This window comes from Triticum dicoccoides, chromosome 6B (genome assembly GCF_002162155.2).
Source record: "Triticum dicoccoides isolate Atlit2015 ecotype Zavitan chromosome 6B, WEW_v2.0, whole genome shotgun sequence".
In the NCBI taxonomy this organism is placed as follows: Eukaryota; Viridiplantae; Streptophyta; class Magnoliopsida; order Poales; family Poaceae; genus Triticum; species Triticum dicoccoides.
The window spans coordinates 655,439,224-655,467,095 of NC_041391.1; the positions used below are offsets into that span (position 1 = coordinate 655,439,224).

Sequence of the window (27,872 nt, forward strand, 5' to 3'; positions counted from 1 at the left end):
GCGTCGACGCGGCACACGATGTCCATGAGCAGCTCCGGCAGCAGGCGGGACCACCTCTCCTCATCGGCCTCCCCCCGACGCCCGTGCTCGGCGGCGTCCTCCGGGATGACCTCGGCCGAGACCTTGGCCTTGTTCCCGCCAACGATGCCGGCCGGGGCGCGCTAGCAGGACGTGAGCCAGGACGAGCTGCGCCATGGGGGCGGGCGGATGGGCGGAAGGGGCAGAGAGGGAGCGGCGGGCAAGGAGATCGTGGGGGCAGAGGAGAGGGGTGGGAGTGGATCGGGGTGGATGGTGCCACACTCCGCAGTGGACACGCTGATTAGTAGCGTGGGTGTATCGCCGCGCTATGGCTATTCACTTAGTAGTAGCGCACGATTTACAACCCGTGCTACTAATATTTTTTAATCTGGTGGTGTGGTGTGGCACACTTACCAGTAGCGTGTCTAAAAGAAACCAATGCTGCTGCTAAGCCATACCAGTAGCGTGATTTGTACCCAGCGCTACTGGTAATTATCAGTAGCGTGGGGACACAAACAAACGCTACTGGTAAACTTCTATGTATAAGCATTTTCCTAGTAGTGCTAAGGCCACTGAAGACGAGGCAGACCGGTGGTAGCGCCGGTGGCAGGTCAAAAAAAACATAATCGACTGTGGACTCACTGCAAGAGGCGAAGGGTTACGCCATAGTAAAAAGTATACTTTGTTCTTTAACAAATGAATTTATAATAAATAGAATGCAAAAAAATACAAAAGGGTAAGTTGAGTGTTATATATCCAGTACTCCGTTTACCTGTAACTGCATTATGAAAAATAAAAGGGAAACGTTTAAACACGGCTTGGTGACCGAAGCTTTGGCTGGCCGAGCGCGCGCCGTTAGATGAGATGCAAATCTACCATCCCTGGTTCTCCACTAACCGCTCACCGTTGACGCTGTCCTGGACTAAGGGTACTAATATGTATGACCCATAGTCTATGGGTCGGGCACATGGCTCGCCGATCACCGGAAGGAAGAACTGTCGAAGTTGTAAACCTCAACGTGATCAAGATAGAAACCTCTGAAAACCTGACGCGCACTCTAAGGATAGCTCAATAGCCAATGTGTTGGGAATCGACCATGTGTATAACCTACGTACCCCTGGTGTATATATAAGCCATGGGGTTTAGTATTTTGGGGCACGATTACCAGCCTTAGGATTTAGAACACAATCATACGATCTCAAGGTAGATCATTTTATACTTTGTACTTCATCACATCAATATAATCAAACCAGGACGTGGTGTTTCCTGAACGCACGAATTAAAAGCTTGGAAATTTTGAAAGTCCTCGAACAACTTTTTTCTCGCAAAACTTTTCCTTAAAGGGCTACGGAGCATACTGAGCATTAACTTAGTAAGTATAGTTGTGTGAACTGGCATACCTCAAAACCTTTTGAAAGGCTTATGAAGGCGTCTACCATTCCGGCCCCGACAGATCAAAATTGATTGACGTCGTACCAAGAATGGCATGGTGCTCGGACAGAATCGAGGAGCTCTAGAGAGCAGCCTCTATCTCCTTATGTCGCCCCAGGAGGGGCGGCTAGGCATACTCGGCCCGGTCCCTCGCTGGAGAGGTAGTGGTTGCGTCCGCGCGGCTCGTCGGTGGTGGAGCGGTTGGGACCTAGAACTCCGGACAGTTAAGCACTGGTTCTTCAGAAACCAGGGGGTCTTTTCCCCTTGGTCCTCTGTGACCGAGGTCTGGACCTCGGCCATAGGCACATCAGCACCACTCACTGTGCTTAACACAATAGGGTTCCAATGTGAAGAAACCTCCCCAAGCTCATCATGAGCTGGGGAGGGACGCGCGTGCCCGCCCGAGGTGCTCTCGGTCAGCTTGGGTGGAGGGACGACGTTATCTGACCCTCACCTGGGAGCCGGCGTGGCGGGCTGTAAAAGCAATTAATGCAGCAAAATCAAGCACATAATGAGTGAAGCTCATTATCCACAAGTGTCTGATAGCATCGGCGGCGAGCATTTTTTGCTACCATCGTTGTCTGGTTTTGCTACCACCGTAGTCTATTTTTGTTGCGAGCGTCTACGACGAGTATCGGCCGCAAGCATTGACGAGGAGCACATCGGCAACTGTCGACGACGAGGGCAAACGGGGGAGAGTGGACGTGCGCAACGTGACGCCTCAGCGAGGTGCGCCTGCCATGTGCTGGTGTGTTGTCTAAGATCTCATGCTCGGTGGGAAGGAAGGATCAGACGGCTGTGTGAGGGCTGCATCTGACTGTTAGCACAGAGCCGGCCGTAATTTGGGCCCGGTCGGCCGATGCCTAGCATTCACGAAAAGAAAATGAAAATAAGTAAGCTAGGTGTTATCGGAGTACTCCCTCCGTTTCAGTTTATAAGTCCTACGCGTATATCTAGGTTGCTAATTCTATCATCCTAATATAAACTATATAACACAAAAATTATATCTTTTGAAAATAGAACATTTGAAGTTTATTTTGGTATATTTTTTGTAATATATGGCTTGTATTAGATTGGTTAAATTGACGACCTAGGGGTACGCGCACGCCTTATAAACTGAGAGAGGGAGTATATCGGATACTCAGTGTACATGTAACTGCATTATCATAAAAGAACGAAAATGTAAATAAGTAAGTCGTGTACCATTAATAGACACTCGGCTTATATTGCCTGCCGTCACGGGGCCGTTAAACGTGGCGGGGAGGGACGCGTGGCCCGGACTTTGCCGAGGTACCCATGTAAGCAAGCCGAGTGTTTTTTATTTTTATTTTAGAGAGAGAGAGTGTGTGTTTTATGTTTACCTTCGATCATGCATGACTCGGATGTTCATTGCTTGTGCGAGTCCCCAAGCCAGCTCTCTATTCACGGACCACTGCGTTGCACAGCAGATCTCAGTGTTCATTTGGAGAGAGACGTCCATCGACGGAAGATTGTAGACCATCCTACGCGGCCGTTCCACCAACATGCAAGATGTCTGAAGGCTACGTGCGTGCGGATTGCCATGGCCGGCGCGCGCGGTGAACGCGGCACTGAGAGCATCTCCAGCCGTACGGCCCTCAGCGGCTAGAAAAATCGCCGCCTGAGGATGTGCCGGCGATAATATGAGTGTGGGGGCAATCGGTTCCCCAACCGGCAACCCAAGCCGAACCCTAGACGCCGTATTTTGAAATAAAAAATCGGCCAAACAGGACATAGATCGGGCAAAAAAGATGATTTTTCAATAATATTTGTACATTAAAGTCTTAAAAACATAAATAAAAAAAACTAAAACATGCCCCCCCCCCCGCCCTACAGGCCGAAGAACGCGTCGAAAGCGTTGTAGTCATCGCCGTCGTCGGCCTCCTCCTTCACGCCGCCGTCCTTGCTGCTCCCCTGCCATGCGTCGCCTTGCCGGACGGGCTTCGGTGGCGGCGGTGGCGCGTCCTCGTCACTGTCCTCGAGGACGATGACGCCGCTGTCGTCGTGGCCGTAGCACCGGGCGTCGATCTCCTCGAGGGCACGGTGTTGGCGCTCTATCTCCAGCTTCGCGTAGTCCTCGCGCGCACACTTCAGGGCGGCCTCGTCGGCTGCGGCCAGGACGTCATATTCGTTCTTGACGGCGACGAGGCCCGGCTCCGTCTTGGGCTTGACGACGCGGGAAGAGGAGGAGGAACCACCGCCTCCCTAGCTGCGTCTCCACGGGCTCGGGCTTGACGCTGGCGAGCCGGAGGAGAGGGAGGACGAGAACGAGGACGAACCCGCCATGGGCTGCAGCATCAAGATGCCGCCACTCCGGCGGGAGCAGGCGCCGGGGCGGACGGGTACTGGAGCGGCGGCTCGTTGCCACCCTAGAGGTTCTCAAGGACGGCGTGCAGCGTGCGCCTGGGGACACCCTACCACATGCGGCGTCCGTCAGAGTTGTGGCGCCCCCTCACCGGCCGTTGTTGGTGGAGGCGAGCTGCTCCTCGTGGCGACTTTGGAAGTACGCCGCCCAGCTCTCATAGTTGTCGTCGGCATACTCCGGGCGGTCGCGCACCTCCTCCGGCATGGACGCCCGGACGCAGTCAATCTCGTCGTGAAAGTGGTCAGGGTGCTCGGGGTCGGGGCGCGGAGGGACTGGGACGCCTCCGGCGCTGAGCCTCCACCTCCCCGGCGCGCGCATGTCCGGTGGCGGCCAGGTAGTTGGCCTCGTGGAGGAGGTGCGCCTCCCATTCATGCAGCGTGCGACGGCCGAAGCCGTTGGCCGCCGCAGCGTCGCCGTGGAACCGCTCACCCATCAAAGGTTGGTGGCGGGGGAAAGAGAGAGGGAGAGGGCGACGGAGTGTGCGTCCACCGGCGAGGAGGGGTGGCCTTTTATAGCCGCCGGGGGGAGGCAGGCGTGCGTGTACGCGTGGCGGGAGGGGAACGGCGAGTCACCGGACCATTACTACGCCGCCCGTGGGGAATCAGCGGAAGGCTGACCGGTGGCAGCCTTGGGCATTGATTCCCCGCGGGAAATTGAGGCAATGAGGACGACGATGAGCCGGGGTCGCTGACTCGGCGGGCCCGCCATTATTTCGCGCCAAAAACATTTTCCTTGGCGCCCCCGAACGCCCCCCAGCGCGTCAGGTTCGGTCAGGGTCTGCCGGCACTAATTTCGGGCATAACCGGCGAAAAATTGGCTTCTGAGGGCGTGACTGGGCCGTTTTTCCGGCGCCGACGCTTAAAAAGGGTCTTGAGAGGTCTGTTGGGGGCGCGGCTGAAGATGCTCTGAGCAACAAGTGACACAATATGCAAAGGTGTTGCTTGTCCGCCTGCGATCCAGCCCAGCTGTTGCGAGGGAGGAAGAGAATGGGATTCAACACACATCGATTATGCTCGAGGCTGCAGAGTTATACAGGGCGCTGGCCGCAGCCGAGCGGGATCGTGGGTGTGCCACTACCGAGCGACGTGCAGCACTACTCAACAAAACTGCTGCACGGTCAAAGCTACCTAAGCCGTATACAATACAAGAATACAGACTCCATAACTACCCTGGCTAACACCCCCCACGCAGTCGTGACGTCGGTGGCGGCGACGAAAAGACTGGACCGGAAGTTGGAGAAGACCTCGGACGACAGCCCTTTCATCATGATATCCGCGAGCTGCTGCCGTGTGGGGATGTGAAGGACCCATAATTCGCCAAGCGCCACACGCTCGCGAACGAAGAGAATATCCAGCTCGACGTGCTTTGTCCGGCGATGATGTATGGGGTTGGCAGACAGGTAGACGGCGGAGACGTTATCGCAATACACCAGCGTGGCCTTGTCGATGGGAGAGAACAGCTCACCAAACACACTCGGCGACGGCGTTCGCGATGCCACGGTACTCGGCCTCGGCACTGGAGCGTGAGACGATTGCCTGACGCTTCGAAGACCAAGAGACGAGGGCGTCGCAGAGGTAGACGCAGAAGTCGGAGGTGGAGCGCCTGGTGTCAGGGCAACCGGCCCAGTCGACATCCGTGAACGCTCGCAGGTCCAGCACACGCGACGCGCGAAGATGAAGACCGAGCGCGGGCGTGCCGCGCACGTACCGGAGCACACACTTGATCAACCCGAGATGGCACTCGCGGGGATCGTGCATGTGCAGGAAGATCTGCTGGACGACATATGCGATCTCCGGACGCGTGATCGTCAGGTACTGAAGGGCGCCGGCGATGCTGCGGTAGCAGTCCCAACCAAACCATCAAGCGGTCTCTGACAAAAGAGCGCCTAAAATTCTGAACAATAAGCATTAAGCAGGTTAAAAACTTCTGAAGGAAAAACAATTATAGAAACCGACTCCAATTGATTGATAAATTTTAAGAATACAACCATCTAGTTTACACAATGTCAGCAGGAACGGCCGCTCATCTTGATTCGAACGTCACATGGACTTTCACAATCTAACAATGAAAGGAAACAGGTCAAGGAATTGAGTAGAAGAGGAAAAAAAGGCATCCATACTGCCACTAACCTCCACATCCAGATCCATGGCCCTCTATCCTCACAGCATAATGCCAAGCATATCACATTTGCCTCCTCTATCTCTGCTTGTCCTCCTCGACAGAGAGAAACCACTTCCCTTCCCCTATGCCAAGTAATATCATTACAAATAGGATCAGAACGGGACTTGAAACTACAGGGGTTGGAGAAGGTGAAGGGAAGGGGAATTATACCAGGCATTGGCCTTCTGGGAGCTGGATCAGCAAAGGGTCTAAAGGGTCGCAGTTAAGGGACGGTGCTAACGGCGACAACAACCATGGGTGCTTGTTCCAATGGAACCTCTCTTCAGCTGCTGCTAGGGAGTCTCGTGGAGTAGCAGGCTGAGCAGCTCATCCTGGACGGCAGCAACAGCGCTGTGGACGGCTCGACCAAACAGCGAACGTGTCGCCACCCACCGATCCAGCTGCGAGACGACGAAGGAATCAGGAACATGTAAGTGAAAATAATGTGGTTATCCCTGGAGCCCTAGGAATAATCTAAGTGAAATAGAAGATAGTGTGTGATTAGCATATGCTTAAAGAAAACATCCTCGATAAAAACAACAAGGCAGCAGTAGTTTATTTTATAAGTTTATGAACATTTGTTTTCTATCATGATTTGTCCAATGGAAGCAATGCGGAATTTAAACCTATTCATGGTAGCGGTCGTCGTCTCCTAATAAGGTGCCAGACAATCAGGAAAACCTACAATATTGAAGGTTAAACCTTCTGTCATATTCCTCTAAAGTTAATCCAATGTCATTATCATTTTGATATATTCAATTATTTTATAATTATCTTAAGACACAACATATTTTCCCGGCCGGCTTCGACAATACATTACTTAGGAGCTATAAAACAGTATTCAACCAGAGGAGAAAAAATGTTACAGTCAAATCGTCGGCCTCGCTACATAAATTGGTTCATGGCTAAAAGAACAATATCACATCATTTGGGCCACATATTATGCACAGATGGACATATACACACAATATTGAGTAGAAATCAACAATTTAGATGCAAGGAGAATATACATAAGGTTCAATATGTAACATCAAGATTCAGTAAAGAGCGGAACATATATAGATGTGATTCTTTAAGGGCGCGTGTGTGTATTTTTTGTGGTTTGTGATTAGCTTAATGCTAACTAAAATAATAAAACATGCTGCTTTACAACCTGTATCAAACGAACACCCTGGGATCAATAGCTAACGTAAATTAACATAACACCAGAAGACTGTGAAACAGACCTGTTGATGTGTCAAACCGTAACTAAACTTGTTTTGTATGAAGCAATAATTATCATGTACTGCATCTTCAAATTCACTTTCCATCAAAGGCTTGCAAAACCAAATCCTTAAGCATTTATGTATTTAGTGAACACAGCAGGAAAAGTATTAGTTTGTCTCCCATAATATGCCAGGAAGGGCAAATTTCAAAGCATTACAGAAAATTGCTGACAGTTTCCTTTTACCATCTGAAAGGTACAAATTAGCGTGAAATATGGAATAAGTGGAGGATAGATGCTCCAGTTGTGTTATTAACGACATGTCACTGACAAATTTCATAGACCCTGGAATAAATGGATAGATAACTATGCTTGGTATGTCTAAAACATATTCATACCAGATAAGGATACCAAAACACTGACGATGCATATGCATCAGGAATGATATTCATGGCTCCATCTGAAGTTGCTTCAAATACCCCATGAAGCTTACAGTGCTCAACATCGTACAGGAATAGTGTCGTGCCAGATTTAACTCTATGTATAAAATCAGTACACTTAGACGAAAGGTCAAAAAGTTTCTGTGGAAGCACTACTTCTTGGTCAGATGGTTGCACAGAAAAATTCCTCCATCATAGACTGGAACATTCATACTCTGTACCTTCCCCATCAAAAAATTCAATGGTTTTCTTTGATACCATGAAACAATCAAAACGAAAAAGGGCCAGGAGATAAAACTTAACTCAAATCCAAAGAGAAGAATCTAGAACATGCTTTTTAAGAACATGCTTTCTGGCAGGCGCAGTTATATATTGTACATAACTGTAAGATAAGACAACAATGTGATGGTATGAAGCCAATCATCAAGGTCTGAACGCATCTGCAAGTATTACAATTTTTAAGTTGCCTTCATAAGCTTTGATGCGCAGGTCAGAAAACCATATTCCATAATAAGTTGACGAATGTGAATGTAGAAATATGTTAGAAAGGCTCATTTGTCAATGATGTTGGATAGAACCAGGGGTTCAAAAACCAGCAGCCAGCACCGCTGGATTGCCGCTGGTTTTCTCTTAAACAAATAGGTCCTTCTTTCAAAATGTCTTACAGTAATCTCCAGTACATCGTATTAACTTGAATAAGAGAGGAACAAACATTATTTTCTCTCTTTTGCAGAACTCAGTCATGGTATAAGCAGAAGTCTAGAAACCACAAGTTATAGGAGGCGTATTAAGATAACGAACCAAGTTCTACCAATCACGTGATTGCAGATGAAGTGAACAACAGGTCCATTCTTTATAATACTTATTGGTATGAGCTAAATATAGGGCCATACAATACAAAATAAGCTGGCGGGTTTACATAAAAAAATTGAACAATAGAGAGTGGAGAATAATTACTGAGTACTGACCCTTCTTTGCATATTGCCTCATAGAACTGGCGGAAGTGCATGCAGGCGAGCTTCACTTTCTGAGAACCAACATTGAAATATGCAGAAAAAGCGCTGATCAGGAAATTAGAAATTTATAAAACTATTTAACTTTGTGCATGATGATACTTGATACACATAAGCAATGCCAAAAAATATGCTAAGAGCATCGGAAGCAAGTCAACAAATAAATTGACAAAACGATAAAGTTTTCCTTCCCAGGCCATAAACCATTGGCAGGAAAACTGATAATTTCATTACTAAACTTGACTCTTCTACATATGGATATAGGGCAGGGCAAACAACTTAAAACGCGTGCCCCATGGCGTAGACACTGACACATCCGAATAGAAACATCAATGCCGTCGACTGAGTAGAAAAACTGACATTAGGGTCATGTAGAATAGCAGATCATTAATAGCAGAAATTTTGCAAAACAACATTTTTTTCCCTTACCAAGCTACAGTAATGCTATTGGCTGAATAGTAGATTCAATAGTACCAGAAATGTTTGCAAAATGACACGAACGACATGCCCACTACGTCGACACACCTGAATAGAAACAACATCAATACCATTGACAGACAAAAAACCTACCATTGGTGTTACAAAGAATAGCAGATCATTAACACCAGAACTGCTTGCAAACTGATAAAAGTTTACCTTGCCGGCCCATAAGGTTGCCATTGGCAGGAGTAGACAGCTCCATTGCACGAAACACAGCTAAACTCAGCTCTCCTACTTATGGCTATACAACAATAGCAAACAATAGAAACCGCATGCCCATGACGTACACACACCGCACCAACGTATCCGAATAGAACAACACCGGTGTTGACGATAGACCAGAAAAAACACCAATGAGTTACACGGAACAACAGAAATGTTCGCAAAATCATACATATTTCCTCGCCAGGCCAGGATATTGCCGTTGACAGCAACACCGATAAATAAGGATTGACCAGTAGCTTTTTTCCAAACCGGAAGGAACAAAGTCTCACTTCTCACCAAACGGAATGGAGACCACATCCGGTCATTATTTTGATCTCTAGATTTCATCTATTTGAGATTTTCATTCCCTCCATTTGAGAACATATACATTCCGTTAAAAAAAATCTGTTTAGGATCAAGTGTTCCCATGTAGCTTTATGTCCATGTTTCTCTTAAATTAAATGTATTAGAAACAATCATCAAGATGATAAAAGGAGAAATAAATGGTTTCTCACCACAAAACGACTGCGGTTCTAGGTAAGGCGCTTCACAGAAATGGAAGAAAACAATATCACATAGACTTCTTTTCACCTATGAAGGTCTTAATCTTACCTGTCATGTAGTCTAATGGAGAAGTTGCTTCTGTCTAGTCTAATGGAGAAGTTGCTTCTGTCACCGCTCGTTGGTCGTGTGCCTGATAATTCCTCCCAGATTGATGTGCATCCACTATAAATCCTTCGTCGGATGAAGAAACTAGCAACAAAAGATCCCCATAAAATCAGTAATTAGCTATTCGACTACATTAAGATGAAGGCATGAAGCTAATTAATGTCTGCTTATTGGGCCTATGCGGCAGGGTCGTTGCCCTAAATCATGTGTGGCATCATGCAAGACGACGTTAAGCATCCCACAGCGAGTGGTTTGGCGACATGGCATAGTACGGGGAGGTTTCTGGGAGGAGCGAGGTGAGACGGCCACTGCCGCTGAAAGAGTGGGGATGATGCCAGAGTTTGACAAAATACCAAATTTGCAATTCACGTGTATCGGTTATCATCAGACTGTGAGACAGAGGATGCCGCATAACCGAGCCACGACAAACATGCAGAAGGGGAACCATATGTGAAAAATGATGGAAGGAAAAGATGTAATGGTAAAAGACATATAGTATCTTCATATATGGAAAATTATGAAAGGAAAAAAATGTAATGGTATTCTACAGGGATGTGTTGTTCCTTGCACCTTGAGATAAAATTGTTTCTATCAGCAGCACGACTGCATCTTGCAAGAACATGTAGTCTCTCTTCTCTGTTTTGTCTTCTATGTTCTGTGAACACATAAACAAAACGAATATTAGAGGAAATATGAATTGTCTGGTCGCCTAAGAAAGTGCACCAGATTAAACTGTATAGATAGTATAATAAATGTTAGCTTAGTGCATTGACCAACGGCTAGGAGACCAAATCATAATAACCTAAGCAGACCAAACCAAACAACAGAGGCCAATGAACATGTCATTCTTCCTATTCTCTTTCAGAAGCATCAATCCAACACAAACAAACCGAACCCTTTGTTTTTTCACATGTCACTCGACAAAGAACATCATTTCCCAGCAAGCAAACATGAAGGTGCCATGTAAAAACACAAGACTAAACAGACACGAGCCAAGTGGACCAATCCAAATGCACCAGACCGATCCAAAAGGCACATGTCCTGCTGCATTCACCTCTTCCTGGAAGCTCACTACAATCCTAGAGAAATATCCCAACCCTAGCAATTTTCAAACAACTAAGAAAAAGCACACACCTGTTAGGCACACACCATTGCAAGCCTCCTCGTTGCCGGCCTGCGTCACTGCCAAGGAGAGGAGAATATGTGTCTCTGGTCACTTTCCTTTCCGGTCCAGTCGCGAGACGACGCATCGTCTCCTGGTCCAATTGCGCAAAGACAAACAGATGAGGAACATGCACATGCTAGGAAGGGAACCGCAGAAAGCAAAGGGATGGGCACCTGAGCCACGACGGCGAGGCAACCACGGCGACAACGGCGTCCATATCAAATCCAAGATCGAAAGGGAGAAAGGGATGAAGAGAGGACGTGGTCGGACTGGCTGCCATCTTTCGACCTCGCTCCTCCTCCTCAAATCGCGCTACCACTATAAGCTAACGCACCTAATGCCAAAAGTAGACTATTGTAACAGACTGGATTCATCACATGCGAACAACTATGCACCAAATTGCCCAAATTACTGATGATCAGGTCTTCACTTTTCTTCCTGTGTACGGAAGTAGATTAATTTTGCGTCTGGGCATGAGAAAGTAAGATGCATCATACATACGTCGCCATTCATGCATTTCCAATTTGATGGAGGCGACTTCTTCTCCTAAATTAGCAACTTCTGGGGACAATCAAAGGATCCTTTTAACGTATGATTCAGTTGAACAATAAGCAAACGTGGAAAGGGGACAACATGGAGTGGAGGAGAAGTTTGGGAGGAGGGAGGAGGGAGGAGGGACCTGGGCGACGGCATCTGGGTCATCCTTGCAGGAGGCGAGGACGGGGTGCGCAGGATCTCGTCGAAGGAGGCGCCCTCGGGGACGCCAAGCAGCTCGAGCTCGGCCATGGCTGCCACCTCGCCCGGATCCGGATCCGGAGCGCCCTTCGGCCCCTCGACGCTCAGCAATAGGAGCTCTGCTCGCCGCCGGGCCTCACGGGAATGGTCGCCGCCCCGCCGTCTCCGGATCTTGACCCGCCACTCCCCCTGTGCGCACTCCTCTTATGGCGGCGAGAGAGCGAGCGGATGAGACCTCTGTCATCTCCGCGGCCGACACACCTCTAGCTGGGCCGTGAGGTACGGCGATGGCGCCACAGGAAGCTCGACCACCTCGTCATCTCCGTGGCTCGCACCGCTCCTCCTCTGCCTGGTCCCGACGGGGAGGAAAACAGAGCACACAGGAGAGGTCGTGGCTTGCGCTGCAGAAGGGGAGGACGAAGGAGGAAAAACGCGGGATGGAGATGGCGCTCCTCACGTCGACGGCGGCGCGGAGAGATGCGAGGGAGAGAGAGAGAGACGTGAAAGGAGAGAGAGGTGACCTAGGTCTCACCCGACTGGGGATGAAGCAATGAATCGGGGGAAACCGCGTGGCAAGGGGCAGGTGAAAGTCAAACTTTGCCAACTTTGACAAGTGTATAAAAAAACTGTCTACTTCTACAATACCAAACATTTACATTCTGAAAATATAACTCAGGATGTATCCAATGACGTGCATTTGGTATTCTAGATGTACCTGCTTTTCTCTATAAATATGGTCAAAGTTTGTAATATTTGATTTTTACAAAAATCTATAGGCACTACATTATAGAACTGAGGGAGTATTATTTGACAGCCAGATGCATCGGAAGTGTTGAGTATATGTGTTGTGCATATTGTGTATTGGACCCACCTCCTAGTTTCCTTGTATAGTTAAAGTCGTAGTCCACCGTTGTACATCATGTATACGTGCTATTGCACCTGATCAATACATTGTGCAATTCCATCATCATACAGGAAGTACATACCACTCTTACACGGTCATAGTATCCACCTGCCTTGTTCTGATTTCTGCTATCAATACAAGCCCCATAGTCGCTACTGATGATAGAGAAGGTCGAAGCATACGCCCCCCTTTTCAACTTCCTGTTCAAGGAATTTGGCTAGTTTACCTGGCTGTCAGCACTGTTGTTGTTACGAGCAATGGGTTTACCTTTCCGGACGCAACTGATCATCTCAGATTATTTGCACCCTTTGCTCTTATCTTTGCCAAAATGGCGTTAAAATGTTATGCATTTTTAAAGGGCCTGAAATCCTTTGCACTCGGTCGCAATCCTCATCTTATTGTTGGATATATGCGGCATCTGTGAGAAGAAATTGATCAGCATGCAAGTGCGGAGGATGTGCCTCCTCCAGCACTACTTGTGGTTATGGGTGAGGACGAATAGAGACAAGAAAAGCAACCTCATGGTTACATGTTCAGAAATAACTTGGAGGTACTTCAAGACGGCAGCTTGGTGACCATTGATTAAGTTTGGCAATTAGGGCATCTCCAGCCGTTGAGCCTTCCAGGAGGCATTATTTTCGCCCCTTGAGGGGCTGCCGGCGAATTTTTTTCGCTGAGGCTGAGAAAAGATCCACTCTTGCCCCCCCACCCCCAGGCGGACGCCGCGACGCACGCGAGCTCCGATCACGGCGCAACACATGCGACAGCGGCGGCCAACCCGGCCAGCACGCGGCGGCTACGGCCACCAAGCCCGGCCAACGCACGCAAGCACACAGCAGCGGTGGCTAGCCCGGCCAGCACGCGGCGGCTGCAGCCACCAAACCCGGCCAGCATGCAAGCCCGTGCACGCCCGTGCGGCTGCGGAGCCCGGCCAACATGCGCTCCGGCAGTTCTCGACCAGCTCGCTGCGGGGCGACGAAGAAAGGCGAGCCAGTAGGCAACGGGCACGGACCCCTCATCGGCGCCCTTCCAGGCGTCCTTGCAGCTCTCCGACGTGCCCAGCGCCGTCATGAGCTGCTGCACGCACACGCACACTGCTTCCAGTGCCGCCATGAGCTGCTGCACGCACACGCACACGCACATGCTGGAGGTGCCACGGGCATACTCGTCGACGCACAGCTGCTTGCCGATGCCGACCGTCAATAGCGCGCGCCGACGTGTGTGAGGTCGAAGAAGCAGGTGCCGGCTTTGATGGAGCTGCAGCTGGTGCGCCTCGAGCAAGGACGGCAGGTCCGGCGTCGACGACGACAAGCAGCGCGCCCGCGGGCTGGGCGGATGGGCTCTCTACGGAGGACCTCGGCTGCGTGCGTGCCCCATCGGCTCCATCCTCCGGCGACGAGGCTGAGGCGGCCGGGCTACAGGGAGCACGGCGGCGAGGCTGAGGCGGCCGGGCGGCTGGGCGTGGGTGGCCCTCCGGCGATGGACATGAGAGCGGAGTGGCGGGCCAGGCGGCGTGGATGGGAGCGGCGCGCCCGGAGACAAGCGGGGGAGGCGGCGGGGCCGGAGGCGAGCTCCTCCTCGCCCTGGGACCACCGAGGGAGGGGCGGCGGTGAGCTCGGGCCGGCGGAGGCGAGCGGGGAAGGTGGAGGGGCCGGAGGCGAGCACGGGGGAGGCGGTGGGCCGGAGCTGCGGCCGGGCACGGAGGCGACGCTGCGGGCCGGAGCGCGGCAAGGCTTGAGGGCTTGGCCGGGGAGAGAGAAAAGAAAAGCGGACGCGGAGAGGGGAGGTGGGGACGGAGAAAGCGACGGGGAGAGAGAGATGTGGCTGCAGAGGCTGACGTGTGGGGTTTCGCATGCAAAAAGTAGTGCCGGCGCCCCCAGATGACCCCCTGCTTTCTGCGTTTCTCTTGCCAGCGCCGGCCGTAATTTTAGCTCATACCGGCGCAAAACGAGTTTGTGGGGGCGTGGATGGGACAGTTTTTGACTGTCGGCGCTGAAAAAAGGCTCCTGGGGGGCTTCCTGGGGAGCCTAGTGGAGATGCCCTTAGACGGCACGTTTCTGAAAGATATATGCTTGTCATTTGCATTGTTTAAGTTGCTAAGGTGTCGATTTGCAAGGTACAAACCCACCGATGTGATCTCTACCGAGACCCTCAAATTTGTCAGAAGTGTCTTGCTAGAGGATGGTGAACATGAAAAGGCATTCAGAGTGATTGCAGATGAGCTTTCTTTTCTTCATGATTATTACGATTCACCACTCCCAGTCTTTTACTCGGCCAACTGGTTGAATATATTAAGTATGGTTACCTCACTCTTGAGCATAGGTTACTGCTTATTTTCTAGGAGGGACATCATCGCATTGGTTGTTGACATGAAAAAAGAGAGATTACTCACAATCTTTTGCTGATCCATCACCTCCCCCCCTCCCCCCGCATCGCTCTCCCGAGGGCGACTCGGGGGCGACCTAGGGTTCCCTCGCACCGCCACCTCCCCCTTCCACTCCTCCTCGCCGCTGCCAGAGGCGGTCGCCAGGGCACCCGCGCGGCTGCCTGTGAGGGCGGCGGCGAGGCCTCTGGCCGCTCCCTTTCGGTGGTGAGGGCCCGGATCTGAGGCGGCGGCCTCGCTAGTGCGGACGGCGCTCCTCCGGCGGTGGGGAGTGCTCGTCGATGAGGTAGGCCGGGTCCCCTCGGCTGCGCGGGCAGCGAGGTCCCGGTGGGCGCTGGTCGTGGCGCGGGGAGGCCCCGGACTCCCCTCGTCAGATCTGAGGCGTTCTGGTCCGCTCGTGATGCATGACCTCTGGCCGGCCTGGATCTCCGGCGTGCACATGCCTGCTGATGCTGTGGTTGGTTCGGAGGTGGCGGCAGGGTGCTTGGCCGGGGGAAACCCTTGGCTGTCGGTGGCGGTCACGGCGTCGATGGCGTCCCGGACGCCATTCCCTCCTTGTTGGCGGCGCCGAGGCTCAACCTCACCTGTCTGCCCCCTTCCCCTGCGCCCGGGTGAAAACCCTAGCCCCGGTGGCTAAGCGGCGGCGGCGCCACAGCGTCGTCACCTTCTTAGAGGCGCCGACTTGGGCATGGGGATGCTGGGCGTGCATGGCGAGTTTGTCTGGTTTCTGGTGGCGGCCCGTCTGATATACCGTGTCGCAGCTCCGGGTAGTATGTCTCATGGCTGCGGTGCTCCTCTTCCGGCCGTGTCTTCGATGGGGACCTCGCCCTTCCTCACCTTGTACATGCCGTGGTGGAGCAGTACTTCATCTCACTCATTTGGCGACGGAGATCGGCGGCATGACGCTATGGAGGCTCGGCGTCCGATACGCGGAGATGGACTCGCGCAGGAGGAGGTAGCTGTCTGGCGTCATGGTGACGTCGATGGCGGAGTTGCCTACACAAGGTAGAAGACTCAATATAATCTCAAGACGGACCTGTGGAAGATGGTTGCGATGACACAAGAGTGTGTCTGACCGGATTGTGCCCCAGACCCAGTATGTGGCTCGGCTGGAGCTTCCGGCTTTTGATGTTAGGTTTAGGTGAGTGGTTTGGGTAGTGGCCCAGCTAGCATCCCTTCATCATATGGATAAGAGTAGCGGCATATGTTGCCAAGATGGTGGATTCAGGTATATTGTTTGTTATACTTTGTAAGGTCCTCGAGAATAATTAATAAAGTGGCCGTATGCATCTCCCAGATGCAGAGGCCGGAGGTCATCCTCCTTTTCTATAAAAAACTCACAATCTTTTGCTATTACTTTTGTTCTGAGCAAGTGACTAGCGAGCAAACAATCAGCTCGTTTGGAAGTTTGTATTTTGATATGGTGCCTGTACTGTTACTCGTTGTGCTTGTCGCGGTTGCTGAGGTGAGGGATATTGCTTCGCAAATATGCTCTAGCTGGACCAAAGTAAACCTCATCTGCCGCTGTGTGCGCCATGCCTCTTTGCAGGAGCATTCTCCTGTCATCCCGAAATGGGTTGGCCGCTTGTTGCGATGCAGATGCAATAGGTTGATGAAGACTGGAACAATAAAATGAGATAAAGCTCGTTGCTGGTGCTTCACCCAAGACAATTTCACCAACTTTTTTTACCTGGCTGCCTCCTTCGTTTGCATATCGAAAGAGCAATAATGTCAAGGTACCATCAGAAGTGAAGGCTTGTATCTTCAACGCCCTCTACTGTAAGCAATGGAGCTGGCCAAACATCACTGCGGCAGAGCCAAGCTGGCAGAGACTTACTCTGGGCCTGCAACAACAACAAAGGTACATCTAACACCATACTTGTGTGGCATATCGCCACAACCATCCTTGAGGCGAGGCACCCGCACCACCAGCAAGATGATCCTCTTCAGCAAACACTGCAAGTTTTTTTTTGGAAATGGAGGTATACCCCCGGCCTCTGCATCATGATGATGCATGCGGCCCTCTTATTAAAAATCCAGAAAGTATCAACGTAAAGGTCTTACAGCTCGCAAACGGAGCAAAACAAAGTACATAAACCGGAGAATTAAAAGCGGACAAAGACAACCGAAACGGTAATAATAAGGATAAGCTCTCTAGACTCATATCCTGTTATATGAACGCCATCTGAACCGGTTGAATATAACCCGAGCCACCATCTCCCATTGATTGCACCCAGTAACCAAAGGCTCCCTGGAGTCCATAGGAGTGAGTAAGGACCACATACGGATCCAAGCTGTAGCTCTGAAGATAACCTGCAAAAAAGTTAAGTTGTGTTTTCTGTTAAAAATCATATCATTTCTGCAGTTCCATATAGCCCATAATAACGCACATATTCCAATCCGAATACGAGCTGCCGTGATCTGTTCAACCCTAGCTAACCACGTCCCAAACAAGGACGCAATATCTACTGGAGGATTGATATTAAAGGCTATATGAATCGTTTTCTAAAGTAACTTGGCAAGTGGGCATTGAAGGAATAGATGTTGTATTGTCTCATCCTGAGCACAAAAACAACACCGCGAATTGCCAACCCACCGCCTCTTAAGAAGGTTGTCCTTTGTGAGTATTACTTGCTTGTGGACAAACCACATAAAAATTTTAATCCGCAAAGGAACCTTAACCTTCCAAATATATAGTGACCTTGAGAAGGGGCCAGAATTAATCAGATCCTGATAAAAAGATTTCACCGTAAATATCCTACTTTTAGTTAACTTCCATTGTGTTGAGTCCGGCATGTCGGAGAGTCGAACTTCAATCAATCTCCGAACCAAGTGCATCCAAGTTGTCCATCTCTCACCCACTAACGTACGTCTGAACTGGATGTTAAAGGGAATAGTTTGAAGGACGATACCTACGTAATCCTCCTTACGTTGCACAATATTGTAGAGGGTGGGATATTGTAAGGCCAGAGGCGTCTCTCCTAACCATGTATGCTCCCAAAATCTTGTTGACATCCCGTTGCCAACCAAGAATTTGACCCTACGAAAGAACATATCCTTCGTTCTCATAAGTCCCTTCCAGAATGGTGAATCAGTCGGTCGTTGGTATCCTGGGCTAGCATTTTCGAGTGCAAATACTTATTGCGCAGGATTTGAGACCACATGCCCTCCGGCTCTGTCTCTAACGTGTACAACCATTTGCTCATAAGACATTTATTCTTAATTTCCAAGTTCTCAATACCGAGGCCCCCTTGGTCTTTAGGTCGACAAAGGATATCCCATCCCGCGAGACGGTATTTCCTCTTGGCCTCATCAGATTGCCAAAAGAAGCGAGATCTAAAGAAATCAAGTCGCTTTCGGACCCCTTTCCGAATTTTGAAGAACGAAAGTAAAAACATTGGCATGCTAGTCAATATTTAAAATGGGAGAGATTTTCACTTCCCGGACTCTGCACCAACTAAGGATGCATACGGCCATTTTAGTATGAGTACCAAGATAAACATGGTCCTCATAATTTTTTAAAAGAGTATCAAGATATTTATTGATGAGTGGTTCCACCACACACCAAGCTTGATCCTCAATAAACAGGAAAAAAACCCTGTGCATCACCTGTCAATTCTGAAAATTGAACTCGGTTGTTGGGCTGCACAGCCGCATACCCAACCACTGAGCCAAGGCCGGTCTTCTTCTATTTCTGAGAAGAAGACCGCCGTCACTCACTTGTCACGCTACTGCACGTATCTAGTGGAGTCCTGCCCCGAGCTACTTCCTGATGATGATGCATGGAGCAAAGACCTGTACAAGAAAGTCAAGAAGGACACCAACCGAGCCCTCGCCACCGGTGGCGGCATTGCGGTGTCATCCCTGACGCCCGAGGCAATGTACCGACCGCTGATGGAGTTGTTGGGGGCTACACAGAATCATGAGGTGCTCAAGGGTTCCGCGAAGCTTGCAAAGCAGCTCGGGGAGCTGGCTGGAGGCGAGGAGATGGCGTGGGAGTTGCTGGCCAGGTTTTGGTTGGAGATTATCCTTTACCTGGCTCTGTCGGACAACCTCAAAGGGCACCTGCAGGCCACCGACCGGGGCGGGGGCGGCGAGCTGATCACGTTCCTCTGGGCCTTGCTCACCCACATCGGGATCATCGACAGGCCCGGTGACACCGCTGCAAGTGCTCCAGCCACTGGTGTTTAAGTTTGCTCTGCTTATTCATGCACACGTTGATATGCATGCTTAGCCGTTGATTTCAGTTCCTTTCATTGTTCTCTTGGTTGTGAGTGTGTTTAAGGTCCTGCTGTTGGATGACGGATATCCCTTGTTTGCAGGATTAATGCACTTTTTGACCACTTCAAGATGGCCTTGGATTGTTCCTTTGCCGTGTGGTTTGTTGTAGGAAATGTGTGGATATTCGGTGGGCATTCTTGGGCTGTTGATGCTCCAAACTTGTACAGGTAAGTACATATATTGTTTCTTCGGATGTGATGTTGTGTTTCTTTACCCTGCTGCTCACGTTGTTTCCTACCAGGTTATGCATCGTGTTCCTCACCTTCAGCTATATTGGGTATGCCATGCCTTTCATCCTCTGCGCAATGATATGTTGTAGTCTCCCCTGCATTATATCCATCATGGGCTTCAGAGAAGACACAAACAATACAAGAGGGGCCACTTCGGAATCCATCAATACTTTGCCGACTTATAAATTCAAAACCAAGAAACGCCGCCATGGTTCAGGTAACGAAGCCGAAGGCCAAGAGGGAGGTATAGTGGCTGCAGGGACCGACAAGGAGCGATCGCTTTCTGCTGAAGATGCTGTATGTTGCGTTGTTCCTTTGTATCTTTTGTACCTGCTTATTGCTGTAAAAAATGGAAGTTCCATGTTGCAAGCACTTACCGACTTGCCTTTTTTGGTGCTTCCAGGTTTGCTGCATCTGCCTTCCTCAAAATTCAAGGTCATACTGCTATGCAATCTGGGATGGAACAAACAACAGGGGTAAGTGGTCAGGAACATGTAATTGATATTCCAAGGGATAGCGGTCCTTCGGCCTCGGCATCGCACAGTGTTGGTAGAGAGAACCATGAAGAGTTGAATCCTGTGGATAGACCTTCAACAAGGGCTGCAACGTCTGCCTTGCAGCCACCAGCAGCAATAGGTCCTCCTCATGCAGACAATACTTCAGGCACTAGGAGACGTGATAACTATGGTCGGCAACATAGGAGCCCTTTGAACTCTGGACTATGGATTTCGGTTGAAGTTATCGTTAACGTTAGCCAAATTGTTGCTGCCATTGTTGTGCTATCCCTGTCAAGGAAGGAACATCCACAAGCTCCATTGTTTGAGTGGGTCATAGGTTACACAGTCGGTTGTTTTGCCACTTTGCCACATCTTTATTGGCGCTATATACACCGTAATATCGTGAACGGTGAGAATGAGCCAGCACACTCACTTCAGGGCTCCTCGCAGAACAACTCGACTGGGCCCACTCCTGCAAGTGTATCAGAACGGCGAAGGAATGCTGCACGAAATGCAGTTCTGGCTAACCCGAGGTACATTGTTTGTGTTTTTTTGCACGAGTAGTCCTCAATATGTTTGTTGGTTTTAGATGAAATGGTCATAGCTTACATGTGAAATTCATTCTGTTCCAGCTCACAAATGCATTTCTGTATCATAGGTTCATAGTAACTTTTGTTGAATCATTATATGGTTGAAACTGGCTAGCTTTGCTGTTTTTGCTATTTGACCAGGAAAATATTACTAGATGCTGCTCTCAGCTAGGTTACGGTATATGGGAGCTAGTTTATGCCTGCCCTCCACGCATCTACTTATGATGAATACTACAAAGTCCATACTTCTGTTCTGTTATGGATGGGTCATAATACAAACCAATTTCTAAATGATGACGGATGCCCCTTGTTTGCAGGATTAATGCACTTTTTGACCACTTCAAGATGGCCTTGGATTGTTTCTTTGTCGTATGGTTTGTTGTAGGAAATGTGTGGATATTCGGTGGGCGTTCTTCGGCTGTTGATGCTCCAAACTTGTCCAGGTTATGCACCGTGTTCTTCACCTTCAGCTGTATTGGCTATGCCATGCCTTTCATCCTCTGCGCAATGATATGCTGCTGTCTCCCCTGCATTATATCCGTCATGGGCTTCAGAGAAGACACAAACAATACAAGAGGGGCCACTTCGGAATCCATCAATACTTTGCCGACTTATAAATTCAAAACCAAGAAACGCCGCCATGGTTCAGGTAATGAAGCCGAAGGCCAAGAGGGAGGTATAGTGGCTGCAGGGACTGACAAGGAGCGATCGCTTTCTGCTGAAGATGCTGTATGTTGCCCTGTCCCTTTGTATTTCTCGTACCTGCTTATTGCTGCAAAATGGAAGTTCCATGTTGCAAGCACTTACTGACTTGCCTTTTTTGGTGCTTCCAGGTTTGCTGCATCTGCCTTGCCAAGTATGCACACAACGAAGAGCTTCGTGAACTTCCCTGCACACACTGTTTCCACAAGGAATGCGTCGACAAATGGCTAAAGATAAATGCACTCTGCCCTCTGTGCAAAGCCGAGATAGCAAGCTCATCTGGCACATCTGATACTCGCCACATCGACCATACAGTACCGACGCAGGAGATCGAAATGCATTAGATTGGTCTGACTTCCATCTTCCGAGGTGATACATAAGCATATAGTTTGCTCGCGGTGCCGGTCTGCATGTATAAAGTTGATGCTTTTGATCTATGGATTGTAGCGATGGTGTCCCAAGTTCTTTTTTTTGCCCTTTCTTTTATCTTGGAGAAGTTACAGCTCTTCTCGCTGTCAACACTCTTGACAATGCAAATGCAGTATTGTTTCTATTTGGCGTTCTGCTGAACTTGGAGAAATGCTGGCCCATGCCCAGGTATATATATGTTCCCTTTTCACTGTGGTACGGCCTCTGTCTATCAATATATTTTTTTCAGAGATGAACATTTATTATACTGGGAGGATGATGATGCCATTGGGCTGCCCATTCGACTCGGGTGCAATGGGCGTGCGTGATTGCTGGGTTGGCACCCGTGTTTTGAATTTCGGCCCAAAAAAAAGGATTTCGGCCGAATTTCGGCCATCTCGGCCCAGGGCGAAATCTGTCTTTGGCCGAAATTGGTCAAATTTGACAAATTTTGGTGAAATTTTAGTCAAATTTTGCTCAAACTTCGGCCGAAATTTTTGAAAATGGCCAAAATTTGGCCATCTCGGCCTGGGGCGAGAAAATTCTCAAACCGAAACTCAAAACACAGGGGCACACGCACGTAACCTTTGGACATCTTGTATGCTGGTGTAACGGCGGCGTAGGATGGTCTATCAGAAATGAGCACCAGAGATCATGTTGAGCAGAGTAGATAGCTGGCTAACATGTTTCGAGCCATGCATGGATTGATGGTAATCATGCATATGCATGGAACATCTAAATCCAAACCATGCATACGCATGTGCTACTACAGGAAATACTGTCATTGCCTGATTGTTCAGCTGTGTGCCGAGTGTAAATTCACGGGTACTCAGCATACGGAGAGTAAACGAGGGTCTGGTAAAACCACTCGTCAACAACCCAATACTCGGCAATGTGCCATTTAGAAGAAAACTTGGTAATGTGGCATATTTGTCAGAGTGTCTGGCTAAAAACAGTCAGCACAGTAAGCAAAAGACACTTGGCTTACACTGGTGGCTCGACAAAGTTCAGGCCACGTGCCCCACTTGCTTACACTTGATGCATAACCGGTAATCCCATTAAATGAAAAAACACTCGGCTTACTTATTTACATTTTCTTTTTCATAATGCAATTACATGTATAAGCGGAGTACCCGATATATAACACTCATCTTACCCTTTTGAATTTATATTTTCTTTTGCATTTTTGTTTATTATAAATCCATTTCTTAATGCGCAAAGTATTTTTTTAACTATTAGCCCTCATTTTTGTTTTATTGTATTTTCTCCCCCCTCTCTTTCTCACTAATTCTCTCGTTCGTATTTCCCGTCACTTTTTTCCCGTTCTATGTTTCCCGTCCTCTCTCTCTACCATCACTTTCCCACGTCAAAATGGTGTATTGGCTTTTTACTCTTTACACCATCCTTGTTGAAAGGACATGCGGTGCCCCCATGTGTGGTTTTGATAATTGATGATACTCTCTATGGACTAATGGTTGCATTGAGTTATATTTGAGGGATTTGTCCATAGGCTCTTCTTGAATTCCATGTGTTGGTTTCAAGGAGTTTATGTGTTGACCAAGGTGCTATTAAGGAATTATTCAAAGATTGGTTATGTGAGTGTTGTGCTTATTGCAAGCATGTCTTGAAGAAGAAGATTGTGTGATCATTCATGTTTACCTTCAAGACATCATGCAAATGAAGAGAGTTGGAAAGATTCAAGGTTGATCAAGACTAAGTCAAGAGTGAATCAAGTTGATTAACTCATAAAGCGTAGAAGATGTACCGAGAGGGATCAAGTGATCCGATGGTATGGTAAGCATTGTCCATTGTGTTTTGTGTACTAACCCATGGTCTATGTGAGAGTTCTATGTGGGGTTAGGTACGTGTTCATGGGCTTGCGTCAAGAGGAAGATATCACTCAACCCATGGAGAAGAAACATCAAGTGGTGATCGTCATCAAGATTGTCGTGTGCAAGTTTAAGTGGAGCATCACGAAGAGACCAAATGCTTGAAGCTTGCCGTCCATTTTGGTGTCAATGGGCTTGTGAAGATGTGCCGAAGAGTGGCTCACCCATAGTGGAGTACGGGGGAGCAATCATCTAGTCTTCATCGACCCAACACAATCTAGAAAGGTGGTCCATCTTGAGGAGGACAAGTTCGTCATCATCTAGCTCAAGTGGACCATGTGCAAGGCAAAGGTTTGCCCTTGATAGGATTTCTATTTTTACCAGTCTCATGGTGGTAGTTGGGAGACCGGGCTTTAGGATCGATTGTCGTACTATCAAGGGGGGCTCTCGATAAGTAGCTTTATCGTATCATTAGTAGAGAGCTCAAATGATTGCATTCTTACATCATCCTTCTTGGTTCTTGTTTGGTTCTCCTTGTGAGATTTGGAGCTTGGTCATCTTGATGACAAGCTCGAGTTCATCGAAAACGGAGTTCATGCATCTTCTATGATGTTTTCGATGTTGGAGGTTCTGCCGGTTCTTCTCTGTTGGAGGTTTCTCTCCTCTGTTGTTTTGATGCTACGCGTTGTCTTGTATTCAACAAGCTTGAGTTTGCTCAATTCGGATCTCATTTGCAGAAGTTATGGTCTGGTTTTCCTTGGAGCGTACTTGTTTTCGTGGGTTTGGCATAAGGATGGAGCCAGCGGTAGTACCGCTGGACCGGAGCGGCAGTACCGCGTATCGCCACAAGCAGTAGTACCGCTGTCCCACAACGGTAGTACCGCCCATGGCCATAAGCGGTAGTCCGGTTCCGGTTCCGCGTTGGTACCGCCTCGACTCGAGACGTGGTTTTCTCGTGTCGGGTTCAGCAGCAGTAGGAGCGGTGCTCGTGTGCGGTAGTACCGCTGCTACCACCGCCCCTAGTACCGCTGGGCCAAGCGGCAGTACCGCTGCGGCCAACGGTAGTACCGCTGGCTCTAGTGGTAGTGCCGCTCTTACGGCTCTGCCTCGCCCTCTGTTTTGCTCCGCTCTTTGTGTTCTACCGCCCGGGCGGTAGTACCGCTCGTGCACGGACTGAGCACATAACGGTTGGATTCGGGAGCTCCTATAAAAGGGGGTCTTCTTCCCCATTCAACCTTATCCTTTGAGCTCGTGTTCTTCCCCCATTATTGACCTTCTCCGAGCTTGTTATCTCTCAATCCCTCCATGGATTCTTGCTAGTTTTGGGGGGAAAAGAGAGAGGAGATCTAGATCCACATTTCTACCAATCACTTTCTCCTTTATGTGAGGGGAACCCCTTGGATATAGATCTTGAAGTTCTTGGTGTTCTCCTTCTTGTTCTTCCTCTCATTTTCCTCCCTAGCATTAGTTGCTTCGGTGGGATTTGGGAGAGAAGGACTTGGGCACTCCGTGTGCCCTTGCCATTGCATTTGGTGCATTGGTTTGAGTTCTCCACGGTGATACGTGGAAGTTAAAAGTTGAGAAGCTTATTACTCTTGGGTGCTTGGTACCCTTGAGCTTGTTCCTCTTGGGTGCTTGGGCGCCCTAGACAATTGGTGGTGTTCGGAGCTCAATCATTGTGGTGTAAAGCTCCGGGCAGGCGTCGGGGTCTCTAATTAGGTTGTGGAGATCGCCCCGAGCAATTTGACGGGTACCGGTGACCGCCCCCAAGGGTTGCCAAAGTGTACGGGTTCGGTGACCGTCCCCGAGGGTTGCCATTTATACGGGTTCGGTGACCGCCCTCAAGGGTCCCTTAGTGGAATCATGGCATCTTACATTGTGCAAGGGCGTGAGGAGATTACGGTGGCCCTAGTGGCTTCTTGGGGAGCATTGTGCCTCCACACTGCTCCAAACGGAGATTAGCATCCGCAAGGGTGTGAACTTCGGGATACATCGTCGTCTCTGCTTGCCTCGTTTATCTCTTACCCGAGCCATTTACTTATGCACTTTACTTTGTGATAGCCATATTGTTTCTTGTCATATATCTTGCTATCACCTAGTTGTTTATCTTGCTTAGCATAAGTTGTTGGTGCAGATAGGTGAGCCTAGTTGTTGTAGGTTTTGTGCTTGACAAATTAACCGCTAGGTTTATTCCGCATTTGTTCAAGCCTAAACCGTAATTATTTTAAAGCGCCTATTCACCCCCCCTCTAGGTGACATCCACGATCTTTCACTTGTATACCCATGTTAGGAGCCCATGAAAAAGGAGAAGTAGTTTCAACCCTTTATCACATGATTTCGTGTGTCTCCATTTTCGTCGGGCCCCGCAACGTCTACCATGGCCCTGACATTATTGAATCGCTCAGCACCCAGGTGATACAGATCTAGCCGGATGTTGACAACAATGTCCGCGACTGCCATAAGGTTCTGGAACGATTGTGGGAGAAACCAACACATCATCCTACTCCCCTTCAAGGATGGAGGTGTGGATATCATGCGCTCGTGCTACCAAAGGAGTGATGTCGGCGGTGGCCACATGGTGCGGCCTCCACCTCTGCTCCATGATGATGGTGGTTGCCCATTTTTTGGCTAGAGCGGCATGATCATTCCGAAAATAGAGTTGCATCTGTGCGAGGGCTTTACGCTGGGCCTCCAGGGGCTTTGCCTTTGGGTCGTCGCCGACGATCGACGTGTGAAGGACTTCGAGATCTATTGTTGTGGTTTCCTCCTCCACAGGGTTGGTTGTATTCTCGCCACTGGGGTTGTTAGACGAAATCGATGCTTGGAGTGTCAATGTCTGGTTGACCATTAGGACCTCCTTCAACGCTGCTGCTAAAAAGCGGTGTTGGGAAACATAGTAGAAGAAAAATTGGTCATGCGAATAAAACACGGATCACTATGAAGATGCTAAGAGTTTGACCTTTACCAACGAACGCAATAGAGAGAAGAGGTTGGTGAAGATAGTTGCAGATTCCCACAGCTAGGTTATACCTCCTAGTCGCAAGAACTATCCCGATCTATGGGATCAAAGTTACGTTCCCTCTATCGGTATCCACGCGTGCTATATTGGTGATTTGGTAACACTTCGTCGTCCATGAGAAAGATCATCAGGAGAAACTAGAGGGAGAAGCAGCCAAATCAAATAGACGGGAGAGAGGAATGGGGCACAAGGCATCAACGAGGCAACCTCCAAGGGTTTTGGTGTGTTCTAGGAGTTGCCCCTAGCCCTGTATATATAAGTGGATGCCTAGGGTCGTAAATTGGCGAGGGGGGCTCACCAAAGTCGGTCTAGATCGCGTGTAGGAGTCCTTGTATTCAAGGTGGAAATGCCAGGACCGGTGGCGTTTTTGGAAACGTCGGGGCCCGTGGCCTTTCTGCTCCCCCCGAGTCAACCCTTGGCGAACAGACCTATGGCCTTGTGGGCCACCGTGCACCAAGGACCTCTGGATTTGTCCATGAGGTTCTAGGCCACCGCGCACCAGGGACCCTCTGAGATCTCTAAGAACATTTTCGGGAATATTCGGAGCACTTGCAGAACCACCTGAAACTCTTTCATCGCCCATTCTCTATTTTCCTTTATCTCCTAGTTCTCCTACAAACTACTAACCATTAAGTGTGTGACCCTGCAGGTTTTCCTTTATCTCCTAGTTCTCCTACAAACTACTAACCATTAAGTGTGTGACCCTGCAGGTTCAATAATATGCATATATGACCTGGAACACCTTCCGGTCAATAATCAATAGTGTGATTCTGACACCCATATTGATTCCTACATGCATATGAATATATTTATCAAGGAAACCTTCTTTTTGCGTACACAATTCCCTTTGCTTCATGATATTTAACAAAATCCAAGGCGAGACTTTTGTCAGTATTCTTGTGAATAAAAAATTTGATCACAATACTAAGTTATCCTCGTTACAGTTTTGTTCTCGTTTCTTGTTTCTGTATCCTTGTATCCTCATGATCATATCATACCATGTCTGGCCAAAAGATGATAGATGCCGTAATATTGAGTGGGCCCGGAGAGTATTATCCATCGTCAAAGGAGTAAATCCCAATCTTGAGCTATCAAATCCCTAGACATAGTTTTTTGATGTGCCCGAA

The 27,872-nt window shown here is 49.0% G+C and overlaps 1 long non-coding RNA gene and 1 pseudogene across 15 annotated transcripts; one reads left to right on the forward strand and one right to left on the reverse strand.

Annotated features, from left to right (window-relative positions):
- Positions 1-4,819: 4,819 nt before the first annotated feature.
- Positions 4,820-12,438, reverse strand: LOC119323418. 15 transcript variants are annotated; one of them, XR_005156294.1, is made up of 10 exons: positions 11,847-12,438; positions 11,341-11,728; positions 11,137-11,258; positions 10,573-10,657; positions 9,946-10,086; positions 8,605-8,663; positions 6,164-8,076; positions 5,962-6,075; positions 5,820-5,890; positions 4,820-5,725 (listed from the first exon to the last, which is right to left on the reverse strand). It is a non-coding gene; the product is annotated as an uncharacterized LOC119323418 (long non-coding RNA). The 15 variants fall into 15 exon arrangements; XR_005156293.1 differs by adding an exon at positions 9,124-9,174 and having other exon boundaries at positions 6,164-8,663; XR_005156291.1 differs by having other exon boundaries at positions 6,164-6,393; positions 6,619-6,673; positions 7,219-10,086.
- A 7,427-nt stretch (positions 12,439-19,865) lies between these two features.
- On the forward strand, positions 19,866-26,623 carry LOC119326420 (annotated as a pseudogene).
- Positions 26,624-27,872: the final 1,249 nt, after the last annotated feature.